Source organism: Pyrgilauda ruficollis, unplaced genomic scaffold (assembly GCF_017590135.1).
Source record: "Pyrgilauda ruficollis isolate IOZ18807 unplaced genomic scaffold, ASM1759013v1 scaffold1, whole genome shotgun sequence".
Lineage (NCBI taxonomy): Eukaryota > Metazoa > Chordata > Aves > Passeriformes > Passeridae > Pyrgilauda > Pyrgilauda ruficollis.
In genome coordinates this window covers 22,066,276-22,082,978 of record NW_024508100.1, presented here as the reverse complement: position 1 = coordinate 22,082,978, position 16,703 = coordinate 22,066,276, and the positions used below count along the sequence as shown (strand labels likewise).

The following is a 16,703-nucleotide window of genomic DNA, read 5'->3' as shown; positions in this document are numbered from 1 at the left end:
AATGTAAATGTTCAGACAGGACCTTCTGAAACATTTCTCGGTCCTCAGTTCCCAAACTGCAAACTCAACTCTCCACAAGAGCAGCGCTGCCCTGCAGCACTAACATGTGGGTCTGATGGTTTTACTGGGGAAAGGCTCAAAGCTCTTCAATGAAAAAGACTGCCATAAATATTCTCCCAAAATGAGGCTTGTTCCATGGCCCTTTACAAATATTTGAATCTATACTTAGAAAAGCTATGCATCAAGAAAAACCCAAGGAATAGCCATGCATCAAGGGTAGCCCAGTGCTGGTCTCCTGCTGAGTACTTTGTGCTCTGCAGGACACAGGCTGCCAAGGAGCCTTCTAGTCAGTCCCAATTCTTCAGCCTAACCCTGCAGGACAGAGTCCCTCAGTCTAGGAGCTAAAGGTGGTGGGGGAATTGGAAAGCCTAGATTTTCTCAGTTGATGCAAGGAGGGTTTTCCAGACTGTCCCAGAAAACAGGGGGGGAAAGAAAAAACAAAAACAAAAACAAAAACAAAAACAAAAAAAAAAAAAAAAAAAAAAAAAAAAAAAAAAAAAAAAAAAAAAAAAAACCCAGCTAGCACTTCCAAGTAATACATCTTCCTTAGGTTCTCAGAATCAAATCAGAGAACAGCTCAGATCCCAACTCAAGTGCTGAGAAGCATTGTGTGGAAAAAAATATCCATCTCTGTTGACCACAAGAACTAGGAAGCCTAGCTATTGCAAACTTTTCCCTTGGGTACCCACACAAAGCTTCATAGGCTCGAAAGAGATGAGTCAATCAGGAGAGCAAGGCATAAGGGAGAGAAAGGATTGTTTGCTTTCTTGTTTTTTTTTGGTTTTTTTTTTAATTATCAGCAATTCTCACCACCACCAGGAAAAATCACCTCTCAGAAGTAATTCCCTTGTCTTTAAGTCTTCAAAGGCAAAAAAAGAAACATCTTCTACTAAAAATTTTAGAGCTCACTTACAAAAGCGGATACAATTGTAGTCATGATGAAATAAAGAAGCAAGCAAGGCAAGGATTATATAAAGTTATACATTTCAGCCTCCTTTTTAGACAACTGGTATAGCTGGAAATAATCTGTGAGGTCTGTGCTATGCAAGACTTTCAGTTTATATATATGCTTTACTTCAATCCTAGCCCAATGCTGCAGTAGAGAGGTATTTTATTAAAATATTTATTACTTCCTGCTTTCTTGAAACCTAATACCTATGTATTACCCTCAGAGCCACATGAAGATTCCCCATACATCAACAAACTAGTAACAGCAAAGATGGTCCTAGTACTCGACGGCAGCTGGACTGGCACAGCTCCTGCCGCTCGGTGCCTGAAGAGGAGTACCAGAACAAGGGATCTCCTTTAAAAGCAGCAGGAGAGTGCCTGCAGGCTGAGAGAGCTGGTTTGCTTGTGGACTCCCAAATCCCAGGGTTTTGTGAGGTCTCATTTTTCTGCAAACTTTTTTTCCCCAAGCTTTGAGGCTGGCTAAACCGCTGTTTAGCTGAGGGCCGTTCTCAAACACTCATTGTTAACTGGAAGCTAAACCCGAAGACCCTTGCTGGGAGATCCTTCCCTAGCGTTTCTACACACAGAGTTAAAAGTCGGATCTCCACAGCTCAGATTTTGATGAGACGATGACAGAGAAATCTTTGATTCCTGTCTCTTTGCTTTGATCCTGTGTCTTGTCCCATCTGAGGACACAGAGCTTAGTCAGCCGAGCTGGGACTCCAGCTGGGCTCTACATCGGCCCTGGGAGATGCCGAGAGCGCAACAAGCCATCCCGCTTCCCCCGGTGCGTCCCGTCGGGGAGGCAGCTGCCGCCTGCAGCCACTCGGGACTGGGGTGTGGATGGTGGTGAAGTTCCGTTCACACCCTCCAGCCCCCATCAGGCGCTCGACAGACCCTGCCGGGCCGTGGGGAGCCCGCGGCAGCCCCCGGGGAGCGGGACAGCGGCGCTGTCGCGGCTCCCCTCGGTCCGCCCACCCTCGGCGCAGCCCGACGGCTGGAGCCGCTGCAGATCAAAGGCTGCCCGGGACACCGAGCAAACCTAGCAGAGATGGCAGCTCCCAGCCACTTCACTGTTTGTCTGGGAAACAATAGGAAAGCCTTTGCCAAGCTGGAGAGACGACTTTTTTTTTTTTTTCTTTTCTTTGGTTTTTTTTTTAATGCGGGGTAGCCGGGGAAAAGAAAAAGCGGGATAAGGGAGACAGAAAGGTGCCGAGCACAGGCGTGTTTCCCTACGGAACCGGTGCTACGACCCGACGCCTCTTCTCCAGCCCTCTTCATCAGGCGAAGCACGAAGCCCCGGGTCGCGGGGTCTGTAGAGGGGCGGGGGTCCCGGCGCGGGACACAGGCTGTGTCCCCCTGGGAACTGTGGGACCAAGAGGGAGCGATGCGCCCGCAGCCCCGGGACCGGGTTCGCAGGTTCCCATCGGGGAAGGGGCCGAGGCGATGCGCTGCCTTCTCCGGGCGTGCAGACTTAGGCCCCGCAGGAGCGCTAGGGAGCTCGAACATTGGCAAGAGACGCGCCGAAAATACCGTCGAGGGGCGCTGGGAACGTGCCCCCGGCGCTGGTGGGGGCCAGGGCATCGCTCCCGCCTCTGGTCCGCAGCCGCCCCCCCGACAGGGTGCGGACGAGCCCCGGGGGCTGCCGGCTGCCCCCTGGGACTGCTGCTGCTGCCTTGCTAGATCTGTCGCTGCTGGCTCCAGAAAAAGCTGTCCAAGTCCTGTTCTCTGGAACGGTTCCTGAGCTATGGGATCCGCGTCCAAAAATGTTGAGCAATGCCGCGGACAGCCAAAAAGCCATTTCCTACTTGCTCCTAGGACTTTTCCAGGGGACTCCAGCCTGGCAGAGGCTGGCAAGTTTGCAACTCTGCGCTTGACAAAATCCAAAAGTTGGCCGCGAAGATTTTTCCCTTCCCGGGGTAGGAAGCAGTGGGGTCCAGCAGTCCGGCAGGGCATACGGCAGGGCTGGCATTCCCGTTGAGAGAGGGGCTGCAGGCTGGAAAAGCTCCAGGTACCAGCCCTGTCTAAATTCAGCATCTTCCCTTTCACCAAGACACTTTAAAAAAAAAAAAAAAAAAAAAAAAAAAAAAGACGGGGCGCGCAGGGATGGTCGCCTTTCGGGGCTTGTGTGCGTGCCTCCGCTCGGGATCCCGGGGCATTTTAGGCTACCGGGTCAGGGGGAGCGAGGTGAGAAAGGGGATCTAAAGGAGGGAAGGTGGTGAAAAACAAAGGGTGGGGGAAGGGACCGGGGGAGCAGCGCGGTGAAGGAAGCGAGGGATGCGAGAAGAGAGAGAGCCGCTTACTTGATCGGTGCGCGTCCCCGCTTTCCCCCCTGGGGCGGGCACGGCCGCTGCCCGCGGAGCCCCGGCGGGTCGCTCCCGCCCCCGCGGCAGGAATGCGGCGCGGTGGCCGCCGCCGTCCCAATGTGTTTGTCATTAGCGCTGCCCGCGCTGCTCGCCGCCGCACCCCGACGGCCGGCGCAGCGCAGCGCTGCACCCCCACTCCCCGCCGCGGGGTCACCAGCGCCCGCCGCCTGCGCCCCGCGGGAAGAAGCCCTCCGCTCGGCTCAGAGCATCGGGGGAAAGAAAAAAAAAATACAAGAAGAAAAAAGAAAAAAGCCAGAAGAAACCCCTCAACAGATAAATAAAGAAAACTGATAAAATAAACGAAGAAAAAACCGCGGGAGAAAAGGTGTAAAAAAAAAAAGAAAAAGGTGGGGAAAATGCCCCGCACCTCTTACCTTCTCCTTTACAATCCGCAGCCCCAATCCTGCAGATTGTAAAACATCCAAAATATGTCCACGTCTTTTGTGACTTTCCCTGCTTAGCCGCGCTCTTTCCCTCTCGCTCGCCCTCCCTCCCGATCCGACTGTAATGGTCTCACAAACCGCGTCCCGTAATTGATTCAATGTTATAGACCATCCTTCCAAAACTAATCATTTGCTTTAAGTAAATAGCTGTCAGGAAATGAAGCCCCCCTCAGACCCCTTCAGAATAAGAGCTGCTGGCTCGCCCGGCGCCCCCAGCCCCGCGGCCGGAGGCGGGCGCGCCGGCGGGAGGCTCTTACGCAGGCAGGGGGGCCAGTCTCTGCCTCCAGATTTCGGCAGCCTCGCAGGGGAGGGGGAGGTTGGCCATATGGCAGGGGCGAGGGGGAGGAAAGGGGGAAGCGGGGAGTTTTGCACTGCAGGGGGAGAAAATAAAAAAAAAGAAAAAAAAAAAAAAAACAAGAAGAAGAGAAAAAAAAACTTTCATGAAAGAAAAAGACCCAAAAAACTTTCATGAAAACTCAGAGTGCTCCCAAATTTCATGAATGAGTCTTCGCTCCTCAGACCCTCCAGGACGGTGGCTCGGGCTCCGGGCTCGATGTCCACGCTTACAGTGTGAGTTTGTGGATGGGGAGTTTGATTTGGAAACGAATTCGCGGCTTCTTCGTGTCCTTTGTACACCGCTGCGCTCGGGTTTGGGCTAGAAAGCTGGACGGACGGCCGTGAGCCAGCCAGGACCGGGAGGCACAGAGAGACAGGGGGAGAGACGAATCACTAACATTTATGAATGAAAGACACAACGAAAGGTAACCTTCGCCAGGAGTCAGCCTCCCCAAAGCCCGCAGCTCCGACGGGACCGAGAACACTCTTCTCTTCGTCTCTGCCTTCGCTTTGCCCTGCTCAAACAGACCCCAGTAATACCCAAAGCAGGGCACGACAAGGGCCGGAGGTGCCGGCGGAGGCGCGGGCAGCGCACGTCCGAGCCCGTCCTGTTTGAACACGCTCCCGACGGAGCTTTGATCCCCGCCGGGCAACCAGCACTGGGTATCTCTGCTTTGTTGGCCGTCGCTATCGCTGGCGATAAGGGGCGACCGAGGGAGCTGCCGGGGAGCTGCCCTCGCCGCCCTTTTGCTGCAGGCTTCGTGCGGAGCGCGGCGAGCGGGGCCGGCGGGCGCGGCGATGCGGCGGCCGCGGGAGAAGAGGCAGTGCAGCCCCAGGAACGGAACGGAGCGGAGCGGAGCGGGTCCCTGCCCGCCGCCTGCCTTCTGGGGAGGGCACCGGCCCCACCGCTGTGTGCCGGGGCTTCTCCCGCTTCCTTCCTTCCCCAGTCCAGCACCACCACCACCACCCGCACCTCTTTCTCCCATTTAGTATTAAACAGAAGTTTGTTCTCGAAGTCAAGAGCCAGGACCCAGTGGGTTTTTTTTGATTTCCTAAGCGAGGGAGAGTTCAGCCTCTGAGACGAAGATGCCCCGAAGAAAACAGAGGCAGAAACGAGAGCCAACTCCCAAGGATGCGCGCTCAGGGCTGAGGTACCCCTGTCTGGGCTCTCAAGGTTCCCGGCGGCGCTCCCGGCCCTTTGCACGCCCTCCACTAGTGCATCCCCAGCTCGGGTGAGTGCACAACCCCGCTATTGCTTCCACATGTTCCTCCAGGAAATCATCGGAGTCAGATCTATGAGCAGCCCCTGGTCGGAATGCTAACAGGATACCGTAATGCTTGTGAATAAACAACAGGCTCCCAGTGAGTCAAAAAAGCATGGAGGAAAAAAAAAATCCAAACCAAACAAACAAACAACACAGGAGGACAAAACCCCACATCGCACCCTGGAACTCTCCATCTGAGAGGGCGAGCGCACCCAGCATCCTGAACCCCTTAATTTGTGGAGAAAATGCTTTATCATTACTTGGAACAGAGCTAGAGGCTCGTAAATTTGAGCCCCTCGAAGATGAGCATGAACTGCCTATGTGCCGGGGCGATCCTGCAGGGCTCGGGCCGCGATGTACCGGCGTGAGCGTGTCTGGTTCAACGAGCGGGCTGAAATACCATCCTGGCGAAATACCATCAGGATGGGATGTAATGCGAGAGTTACTCTTTCGAAAAGAAAGGAGCAAAAGGAAAGGGGAGGAGGCGCCTTCTGGTTGCAATTACCTGTCTCATTTGAATAATGCCTTTGTCGTGATCATTATCGAGAGGTCGTTAACGGCTTCCACGTGGGATCTCACAAGACACAGTCAAAAATAAAAATTGTAAACTGGGCGACTGGCAAGGCTGCCTGCTAGGCCAGTCTGCCCTTCGGGCGGGGGCCCGACGGCTCTGTGGAGACAGGGACGGAGGTGCCCCTTCGCTCAGGGACCCTTCTGGGGAACGGTGACGCTTTCCCCGACGTAGCTTTCCCTTCCCCACACTAAGGGCCACCCGAGGAGCAGCGAGCCGGCGGGAGCTGGGCTCTGCCCCTCTGCTCTTGGGCCGATCCCTCTCCGCTCGGCCGGCGGTGCCTATGGATCGCTCCCGCTCAGAGGAGGTGGTAGTTAAAATAAACCCTCCAGGACGGCTGCTGAGCTCTGCCTCCCGCCCCGTGCGGTGCAGGGGGGTCCCGTCCAGGGAGGCGAGGGGGACGTGGGGTTAGCGAGAGGACAGGCTGGGGGTGGGGGGATTTTTTACCTCTCCCCTGTCTTCCCGCCTTCCCCTCCCCTGAAGGGCTGGAGCGTAAAGCATCCAGTTCGCCTGTGTTTACGTGGTAACAGATGGAAGCTGCACGTCTCAAACAAAGTGCGGCGCCCGGACTAGAGCCGCTCTCGCCTGTTGATGCTCCCAACCTGCCCCCCGGGGTGGGCGGGGGTGTGTGTCCCCCTCCCCGGCCCCGCGGCGCCGTCAGAATTCGGGCCGAATTCAGAATTCAGAGGGAGCACCGACGGCCCGGGTTATTGCGGGGCGGTTCTCTCCACTCTCAGACGCTTCCAGGGGGGCTGGGAGCCTTCGAGGCCCCTTTCCCCCACCCTCTCCCGCTCAGCATTCCCCTCCCTGGGGAAATCACAATTTGTTTCTAGCAATAAATCCTTTCCTGCGGCTCTCTCCCAAGGGTGAGCCGGGGGAGCGGTTAACTGGATCAGCCTATTGAACAACCTAAGGTGGCTTGTGTGGCACCGGCGGGACTGGGCAGGCGAGAAGGGGTGCCCCGGGCCGGGCTCCGCTGAGTGGCCCCGGCCTTTTGACTGCATGGGAAGGCTTGTCTGGGTTTAATTGTCGTTTCCCGTGATTCCGCCATGCACGGAGCAGTAGTCACCCTTTTTACCTTTTAGAGTAGGAGCTCCTGCCTGAAGAGCAGCTACAGCCTGGAGCAGAGACCTCCTCAAACCTCTGAGAGAGGGAGAAAGCAGAGCGGCCTCACATCTGTGTTCACATCTATCGCCTAGGGAGGAGAATACAGCGGTGAGGGCTGCCTCACCTGGAAAGGAGAGCTAAGCACGGGAATGCCAAGGGCCCGAGCCCCTCCGGGAAATGTGTTCTGGCGGTTGGAGGGTCTTGTGTACATTTACAGTCCGACCAGATTTTTACATTTTTATTTCTTTCCATCTTTCCACGAGTACAGATTCCCTCATTTTGTTTGTTCAACAGAATTTGGCTCTGAATAGCAGGGATCCCGTGTCACTGGGAGGACAGGCAGCCAGACAAAAGAAATTAACTTTGCCCAGCCTGCCCTCCCTAGCCTTTATTTTTATTCGCCACATGGCTGTTTGAGGTAGCTCCCCGCACCCGTCGTTTTCCTTCCCCATGCCTGTCGTTTTCCCACCGACGCTGCTGCTGCTGCTGCCACGACGTCGAGCTGTTTTGCTTTCATTGTTGCGTTTGGCTCTCGACGTTAAAAGATGCCAAAACAGCCGTAGAAGCCTTATTCTTTGAAAAACAGACTTTGTTTTTCCTTTTGCTCCCGCCCTGACTTTTTTGACTGCGACAGAATAAACAGCCCGCTCCGGTCCAGAAGAAGGCTGAACGCGCTTTGGGGGCGAGGCAAAGCAAGGGGAGAAGGGGCTGTTCCCCGCCGGGCCCTTCGCCGCCGCCTGGGTCCGCGCTCCGCTCCGGCCCCGGGCGGGGAGCCCCGGCTCCGCCGCCGCACCGACGGGCGGGGAGGCAGCGCGGGCACCTCCGGGGTGCCTTCACCGCCGGCCGAGGGCGCCCGGGCAGTGCCACCGCCGCCCGCGACACTAGAGGGCACCGGAGCCCGCGGAGCAGCGGCCGAGCCCGGCAGGGGCACCGCGCCCCGCCAGCCGCTGCCGCCTCCGGGCTGCATCCGGGACCGAGCGGCCCTGGAGAATATGGCGAAGAGGGGCCGTCCCGGGAACCTAATGGCTCCAGCGCTGTTGGTCCAGCCCCGTCGGTCCAGCCCGAACCCGGCTCAGCAGCTCGGGGGATGTGGCGTGTTGCGAGTAAAGCAGAGGGATAAATTCCTCCCGTGCCACAAATGATAAGTTTCCCTCTGAAATCAAAGGATCGTCTGCTGATTCAGCCCAGGTTTGACTTCGGTTCATAACTCCCGAGACCATTATCTCTGCCTTTGTTCTTTCGAGCTGCAGCAATTAATGGATTACAGCAGGACAAAACCACAGCCAGACCAAGCTGCTTTCGTTCTGCAGCTATTTACTATTAGTACCAGCTTTGCTCCCCTCGGGCTACTGTGCTTGGGAACCCAGCCCTGAGTTCTGCACGGGGGAGCTGGATGGTGTGGAGGCCACCCTGGATGTCCCGGTCGTGGTCACTGTGAGATGGTGGGCATGTGCCAACATCTGTGTCAGTGTTGGTCCCCACATACTCCTGGGCTGACCGTGTCCACCATACATTCCTACCATGGGCGCAGAAGAGCCAAGACAGGCTGAGCATCATAAAGTGTCAGACTCAGGAGAGAAACGTATCTGTTTACTGAGTACCTGGAACTGCCCGTGCTCCAGGCAAGGGATGTCATTTGTCGGTTTCATCCCACAACAGGTTTTCTTCTGACGCTTAGTGATTAACACACACCTTTGGGGTGATTTGCTGTGGAAATACTGGAGCTACAGCCAAGGTTTACTAATTGTACTTAGGTTTCTAAAGGGATCCCTCTCCTCGCCCGATCTTTCATGCTCCAAAATACCCCTGCAAACAAAACATTGTCCCTCTATTTCTGTGGCATGGAGTGTTTCTGAACATGGATCTGGCATGTTTCTGAACATGGATCTGCCCCATCGCAAGGATTAAGATGGAAAGGCATTAATGCTTCCAAAGAGCTTGCAGAATTGAGGTTTGTGTGGAGCCACCGCTAGGAGTTGCAAGAGTCAGCATCCATGTTGTCACAGTCAGCAAAAAGTTCCAGACCTGGAAGTGAATGTAGCCATTGCTCTTAGTCATTGAATTTGTTCAGTCATTTTACTCATATTTACCAAGATTATGCTGGAGGTATGTCAGCAGGAGGCACAAATCACATGTTCATTCTTCTAACACTGCATGTCTCCTGTGCTCAAGGTTCTATGGCCCTCATCAGTGATGGAAGAAATCAAGCAGGCACCAATCACACCTCAAGCCAGTCCAAGAAGTGGCCAATGCCCATGTCCTCATTTTTCTTTCTTTAGTTCAGAGAAAGGAGAGACTGAAACTGAAATGTCAGGGGAAACAGTTCTTCTCTTTTTTGTTACTTCTCCAAAAGACTATTTGACCTTTTTCTCCAAGATCACCTTGTTTTAGTCTGTACCTCATGTAATTCTGCAAAGCACGCTTTCTGCCTCACTCACATGATCACTTGCCTGTTTGTTGTTGACAATCCTTCAGAGAACTCAGTTATATGCACTTCTCTTGAGCAAGGTGGTTGTGGAGAAAGAAATGAGAGAGTGAGATGAGGGGAAAATGAAGGTAAAGGTTCCCGTAGCCATGCATGTGAAGCTACAGTTCAGGCTTTGACAGGAAAGCTCTGATGTGGCTCAAGAACAGAGGATATAGCAGCGTTTAGTTATATTATGATACTTAGACTGCTGTCTTTTTTTTTTTTTTAGTCAGATATTTTGCTTTTTAATCTAAATTATCTTTTGAGAAAGAGTCTAATGTGGAAACTGGGCCAGATTCTGCTTTGTGTAAACCTGGTGTAACTCTAACTTCAAGGGAAATATTCCAGATTGAATCTGGTATAATTAAGATTAAAAATTGGCTCTGGAAGTCTTTTCTTTGGCAATAAAGTTAGAGAAGTTCTGCAAAGAAAAATAATTAAAACCAGAACTTCATTTCAGTGCTCTTTTAAATAACATATGCTATAGACACTTTGAAGGCATTTGTTCTCTATGACAGCAGTATTTTAAAACTTTCACTTAGGTTCTACTGACCAAGTTAACCCTTGACAAGCAACTGTGCTTAAAATGTTATGTACAGAAACTTTTAATTTTGCAGGATATTGTCCAAACAAAAAAAAAAAAAAATCCATTAAAAGGATACAAATGCTGCTGTGGCAGTTGCAAGCTTCTGTTTGCTGTTGAAGTAATGAATTTCACTGCTCTAGCCACAACACAAGCACTGAAATAATTCTGAATTTATACCTTAATGAAACCTTGTTATCTGACTGCTAAACTCAACACATTGAGAAGGAGCAATTGTCTAGTTCCTTAGTATCCCTGGAAAGCAACCTCTGCAAGGAGTTCCTAGAGGAATGCTGAAATACTAAAAATTGCTACACAGTTTTCTGTAAGAAAATGAGATGACATTTAACAGTTTCTGTGTCCACTATCACTGTATATGTTAGGCCCATGCCCATCGTAGAAAATATCTTTGATCACCATAATTTGATTGCAGTTGGTGAGAAGATGCTGATCAATTTTTGTTAGGTCTGGCTTTCAGCCCCAATGAAATCACAAGGACATTTGTCATTCTCTTGACTGGTCCCAGATTTTCATCATGGGTTAATCAGATCTTTCTTTAGGGTGTGTAGGAAAAGAAGGGGTGAAGGGGAAAGAGTCAGTTATCTTTGATTCCTTGTGGGGTATGAAGAATATGTATTTGGAAAATGTATTTTGCTCTTTTTAAGTGGGATTGGCATGTGGGAGGAGTCAAATCTATTTTGTTATTTCAAAAGTACATGAGTGTCAAGCCTTGTCAGCCTTCTTTTTTGACTCCTTGCTGAATCATTGAACAAAGACACCATGGTGAAGCTGACTCTTTCACAGAACAATCTTTTAATCTCTCTGCTGAGCAGGTTTGTAGAATTAGGAAGCACCCTTAACATGTCACATCACACAACCTCCTGTAGCAATGAGCTTATCCAGCATCCTTTTTCTGCCCTGCGTGAGTGCCTTGGGAGGTTGCAGGAAGCAAACATGGGAGGAGAACCCAGACTGCAGCTTTGAAAGAACGTGTACTGGAAGAGCCAGGAAGACGGAGCCCATTCTAATTTTACACATTTGAGATTTCTTTCAGAGAAAGGGAATTGTGGGGTAATACCTCACCAACCTGGCCCCTGGTTTTGCTTCCTTTGTCCCTTGTTAACAGGGACAAAGGTGCTGAAGTGCTGAAGGTGCTGAAGTGCTGAAGGAATAGCAGTAAAGTTACCAAAAAATGCCCAGTACAGAACAGTTCTCTTTGTCCATCAGCCATGGACACTGAGAAGAAGGAACAGGCACAGGTCACTTAATCTCTGTTTTTTATTTCATAGTCGAAGGAAATACAAGCATGCACGTCTTGTTGTCAAGAGAGTACAGAATATTCTCTCCCTCTCTTTGCAATAGGAGAAAACATTTGTAAAGCCAACATAAATCCAAATAAACTCTTGCAATTCCTTTCCATCATTTCCATCACTAAACTTATATTTTTCTTTTCTTAGTTAATTTTCTCCCAATGCATTATATACTACTGCAGGAAAAAGGTATTATTGAAATCCACACCTCTATGAAACTTGGTTGGGAATCTCTTGCTAAGCAAGTTTCAAGAAGTCTCTGGTAGTCTGAAAGAATCTAGGAAGCCTGTTCAGATTATCCTTTTCCAAAACATTGTAGGATTTAGTCAACTTGACAAGATGAAGGGCCGAGGAAAAGCTTTACTCCAGAAACATTAGCAGCTGTACAGCTGGGGGCTGATTAAAACAGTGCTCAGAAGTATAACCATAGCCTTTGCCATTAACAGGGGTGCTGGAAGCACGCAGCTCTGTTTAGGGGAGGTTAAATCTATAGGTAGTTAGACAGTTGGAGTGGACAGAAGCCACTGTAAATATCTGAGGAGTCTAGTGCTTTTTTTTTTGTGGGAGACAAATGGTCCCCCAGCCCACTTAGCACCTGCCAGTGTCTCTCTGCTGCCCTTTGCCCTGTGAGGCTGCTTGTTCTGAGGGCTTCTGCAGCTCTCCTGGCTTCAAATTCTTTCTCCATGTGTTCGCCTTTTTCATTGCTGCTTATCCTAATATTGACTTAGGGAAGGAGGAGAGTTAAAAATAGCTGGCTCCCCTACTGTCTACAGACCTTCTGCCTAGCTTTGCTTTAGGCCTGTGAATCACAAACATTGGTTTAAACCATCATTAGCATCTGAATGAATACAAAGGGACAAGAAGAGTGAGGGTAGGCAGTCACCTTGTGTAAGTATCACTCCTCAGTTATTTTGAAGAGCAGGAGAGAAGCAGGATCACAGTGGAGGATGTTTGCTTCCCATTTCAGCAGTGAGGATTATTTGGAATTAAGGATGTAGCAAACCGTCTTTCAAAAAAACCATGTTGGATCCCTCAAAGCATCCACTGGAGCCTGAGTAAAACCTGCTGTCATTCTTGGGTAGCTTTGTTTCCTTCCTTCTCTCTGCCATCATTGTTTCTAAACTGCTCTGCCTGCCCAAGCCCAGGAGAAGCAAGGGTGAAGCCCCAGGTCACAGGAGCGTGCAGTGTGCAGGGGAATGTGTGTGACAGGGGGGAGGTGGTCATACTGCGGTGGGTGGCACAGTTTTGTGAAGGTCAGTAAACCTCAGCTCCATCAGACCACCAGAGAGAGTGGGTTTCCCAGCTGGAATCACTCAAACATGTGGCCCTGCACTGAAAAACACCCTCGCTCCAGCCTCCAGGAATGCATCTCTGCCATGGTTAGTAAAAGTGTCCCAGAATATCTCAGCGTCACAGTGTTACACAAGAAGAGAGCCAGACTCTGAGAAAGACACATTCAAATTGGGATTGAAACCAACTGCTGGCTTCCCACCCAGAAGCAAAAATAAAATTAGCATAGTCTGTAAGCACAGGCACCATGGGCTCCCTCCACCCAGCTCCATGGCTTCGCCAGCTCTGCAACTCCTGCAGCATCTCCAGAAACCACAACAGAAAGGAGACACCACAAAAGTCAAACCCAAAGTAGTCTGTGGTGAGGTGTCCTTTCAGGGAGAAAACCTTTCAGATCTCTACAGAGGTTAAAAAGTGCCAGGGGTGATGGTTTTTAACCTGTTCGGATAAAAAAATAATCCTTTCATTATGAGAGCAGGTAATGAATCCAAAATATGGCAGCACTGTGGCTTTGGTAAGGAGTCAGTGCTGAGAAATATGATGTAATCCTGATGTCAGTTTGAATGTGTCTCATCGATATGGCAACGTAAGGACTAACTCCTGTGGAGTTGACTCCTCTACCGTTTGCTGAGGAGGCCCAAGGATCAGTCCCACCACATCTAAGCCCATAGATGTGGCCAGAGGGACAGGAGAGTAACACACTGGAGGACAGGCTTTCTGTTGGAAAAGATCTGGATGCAATCTGTGGTCTCCTGAGGTCAGGGATTATGCTGAGACCTGGAATCAGGACAGGACCACAGTGCAAGAAATGCCTCATGCAGAAGGTACAGGCAGGGTACCTCCTGGTCTTTAAGGTGGTGTCTCCAGGCATATTGAAATGCTTTGGTGCCAGTCCTCAAATCCTCCATTTGCATGGAGAGTGGTTTTGCTGATGATTAGATGATTAATTTTGCTGTGATGGTCCACATTAGTGGCATGAGTATGTCTCCAGCAGGGAAAATCCAGGGTAGACAGAGCAGCTAAGCCTGTGGAGGAAGCATAGGCAGAGACCTGTGCCCTCATGGTGGCATTTATGTTAATTACCCACTTAGCATTCACTAAAGCAGCTACAAGGCTACAAAGGTGAAAGTTCAGACCACCCAGTATTTCTGTTCATATTAGTTTAGAAAACTTTGGGCCCATGCATACCAACACATGAAATACCCTTTGGAGTTATGGTCCAAAAAACTGAGCTCAACCAAGTGAATGAAATCTATCAGCTCATGTTAGTGCTGGTTGTACAGGGGGAAAGAGCAATCACTTCACACTGATTACAGTAACTTCACTAATGTAAAAGAGGTAATAATGGTTGAAATCCACAAAGTTACAGTGAGAAAAGAACCGGACCAAGAGGATGTCTTTTTTCTTTGAACTCATAGTGATCATCCGTGATGTTTTTCACTTTTTGAAAACTGAAATGGTAAATCAGACAATCTGTAATGACAACATTTTATGTAACAGGCTGTACCTACAGGGATCTGTAAGAGGTTTCTCAGAAAAATCAGTATAGTGGAGATGGGGTTCTAAGAAAAGTTTTTAGTGTTTCTGTCAGGAATATCACCAAAAGACTTTGTTTTGGAAACAATAAAAACCAGAGCCAACTTTCCACTTCCAGCATCTCCCATTCAGAAGGAATGTGCAGAAGACCTTGATATGATATGAATTAAAAGGATTTTGCTTTTGCCAGCCCTAAATTCCAGGAAGTGAGACACAGCATCCTCATCTGCTCTTGCAGGCAACATTTGTTTTTACTCTAGCCTAAATACCAGACTGTTTCCTAAATCTCAAGAAGCTGACCGTTCACTTAGATTCCTCAGCCTCTCACAACAGAGAGCAGGCTCTACACAGGCATTTCAAGCACTCTTGCATGCCATCCAAAATTGACTCCTGCCCCTGGAGATTTAGAGGCGCCTCTGGAAGAAACACAACGGGATTCCAGTGTGTGCAGAGCTGGTGGGACAGAAGGGCCCCAAGGCCCCTTGGTGGCAGTGCACAGGGTGATGGGGCCCGGAGATCCTTTCCCATCTGCAGCCAGACTAACACGACACTCACGACCCTGCAGGGGAGTAGACTTGATGATGCAGATTCAGAGCTTTTTTTTTTTTTTTTAAATCATTCCATAGCTCTGTAAGGGATGCTTTCAGATTTTGCTTCTTTCCTTCCTCTTCGTAGTGTGTTTCATTATTCTACTTTTTGTTCACAGGCAGCAGGCATCCTACTAGCTATGCACACATACTCCCAAAATGTGCAGAAATTCTCTGGCTCTGCCTTCTGAGCTGGCAGATATTACCAAGCCAGTCCTTCACTCCCTGCAGATCAGCTGGGCTGGTGCTCTCTGGGTTTGTAGTGCGCTGTGCTAGCGACATCTGACACTCTTCAAAGAGGCTGTGCACTGCATCTGGTGGAGTCACTGGATTTGCTGCTATCATGTAGAGGAAGGATGCAGATAAAGAGGCTTCTGTAGCCACCAGACAGCTATTAAAATTTAGAGGTCCTGATCCTGAGGACAACACAGTCAATAAAAGCCTTAAATTTGTTGGGATGCCTATGCCTGCTATAGACTGGTAGACCACCATCCTCCTGCTTCCCTCTCCGCTCACCAAGTGGTGCCCACTCTGGTGTAAGATAGTTAAAAAAATATATTAAAAATGTGTTGCAGCATACTAAATATTTTACTAAATACTTTCTGAAGTTCCTGAGGGATTTAAGTAGTGAGAAACATTACTCAGAGATAGTATAGTAGATTTCATCTTGAAATGTAATTTATTAGATACAACAGAATATTTTTGCAAGCATTTCTCTTTCCCTAACATAAAAAAATATTGCTATAATAACTGCATAAGAATTAATCAGGAACTCCATAACCCATACCTCTGCATATTTGTACATAAAAAGTCTTTCTGCTTGGCCATACTACCTGAAGCCTGAGTTAAGATCAGGGCTCCTAAAACTCACTATAATGTGTTTAAAAAACTTCAACAAGCTGTACCAATATGTACATCTCCTTATGTCAGGGGTTCTTTTTCAGCATCACTGTGGAAGAAACTCAGAACATTGAATGTAGCTTGTCAGGACAGGATAGATATTCTATCATCACGTAGGATATCTTCCATCCCAAATCCCTCTCTGGCAAACTGCGCAAAATCATGGCTGCAATGGGCTTCTGGCAGTCGTTAACATAAATTAAAAAGCTTCAATAAGCCAAAACAGATCACTGCTTTTTGCTGGAAAATTTTAATAGACTTTTGTAGAAGTTTTTTCTTTTTCTCTGAGAAATCTCTTCATTTTAGACAAAATTGAGAAGATCCAAATCATAGTCTAGGGGAAAAAAAAAAACCAACAACAACAACAAAAAACTATTTAAAACACTACCAGGTTCCCATCTTCCACATTTCTTTTAGTTTAATTTTTCCTTTTCTTTTTTTTTTCACTCGAAGAATATAGGAAAAAAAAGAGAGAAAGAGAGACAAGAAGGGGAAACATCCCTGTGGCATGGTGACTCTCCCCAGCTTGAGAGCTGACACTGAACATTGGGATTATCTCAACTCCATACTCCACTTGAGCTTGTTTACTCCTTTGTGCAACGATGAAGTTTTGCTGGCTCACTTTCAAGCTCTTGCAACAGTCACATCCTGAGACTCTTCCTCCCTCTGTCTGTCTTCAGACTGTAGCACATTCCCATTTATTGCAGCAGGGACAGAGAAAAACTGGGTCAGGAAACAGACAGGTCAGTGCTTGCTCCTTTGTGGCAAAGCCAGCGCCAAGGCTTGAGCTGTGCCTGTGGCACAGGCAGAGGAGATCGCTGCTGCAGTTCTGGACTGAGCCAGCAGACAGATACCTGAGACAGAAGGAGATTCTGCTGGATTTGGTCAACCTGAGGATGCAAGGCTTCTCTAAACAATTTTAAGAACAGAGAGT

General features: G+C 49.5%; 1 protein-coding gene across 2 annotated transcripts in view; it reads right to left on the bottom strand.

The window, feature by feature from the left end:
* The window catches only part of PDGFRA (platelet derived growth factor receptor alpha), a 34,659-nt gene extending 30,743 nt beyond the window's left edge, over positions 1–3,916 (bottom strand). The window contains exon 1 of one of the 2 annotated variants that reach the window (XM_041459753.1): positions 3,749–3,916. The gene's annotated coding sequence lies outside the window, so the exon portion shown is untranslated. Of the gene's footprint in view, positions 1–3,311; positions 3,582–3,748 lie in introns of those variants that run through there. The other variant, XM_041459844.1, reaches the window with a different exon arrangement.
* Between the last annotated feature and the right edge of the window lie 12,787 nt (positions 3,917–16,703).